The sequence below is a fragment of the Sinocyclocheilus rhinocerous genome, unplaced genomic scaffold, assembly GCF_001515625.1.
Source record: "Sinocyclocheilus rhinocerous isolate Xijiao unplaced genomic scaffold, SAMN03320098_v1.1 scaffold95, whole genome shotgun sequence".
In the NCBI taxonomy this organism is placed as follows: Eukaryota; Metazoa; Chordata; class Actinopteri; order Cypriniformes; family Cyprinidae; genus Sinocyclocheilus; species Sinocyclocheilus rhinocerous.
The window spans coordinates 311,831-312,395 of record NW_015662004.1 but is presented as its reverse complement, the minus strand read 5'-3'; the positions used below and the strand labels follow the sequence as shown (position 1 = coordinate 312,395).

Genomic DNA, 565 nt, shown 5'->3' with positions numbered 1-565 from the left:
AGGATTTGTAAAGAAGAATGTCGGAGGATTTCGATATAAGCCAGGAGGAGACTGGTTTTCCTTTGCTAAATTAAGGAAACTTTGCTTCCTTTGCTCCTGTAAACAAACGTTGGTTTTCACGAGACTCACCGGCGCATGCGCAACGCTGACCTCCATACGTCATCCGCCCGGAACTGCTTCTGTGTACAACAGTGAGCGCAAGCTACATTAAAGTGATTATTACATTTTGAATATGGATATTTTTCTTACAAAAACGCATCGATTCGCTACAGAAGACCTTTGTTCACCCCGCGGAGCCGTGTGAGACACTTTTTTTATAATGGATGGGCGCATTTTAATTAAGTGCTTTTGGACTGATGCATGCAACACCCACTGAGTGGCATTAAACAGCTTGAAAGATCAAAGACAACTTTTAATATAACTCCCGACTGGATTCGTCTGAAAGAAGAAAGTCATGTACACCTAGGATGCCTCGGGGGTGCGTAAAATGCAGCCTAATTTTCATTTTTGGGTGAACTAACCCTTTAATGCCCATTCGGGCCATTTCTGATTTCCCCTTACTTTG

General features: G+C 42.8%; 1 protein-coding gene across 1 annotated transcript in view; it reads right to left on the bottom strand.

The window, feature by feature from the left end:
• LOC107727261 (rho GTPase-activating protein 26-like) overlaps positions 1-565 on the bottom strand; it is a 57,017-nt gene that overhangs the window by 8,885 nt on the left and 47,567 nt on the right. The window lies entirely within an intron of this gene.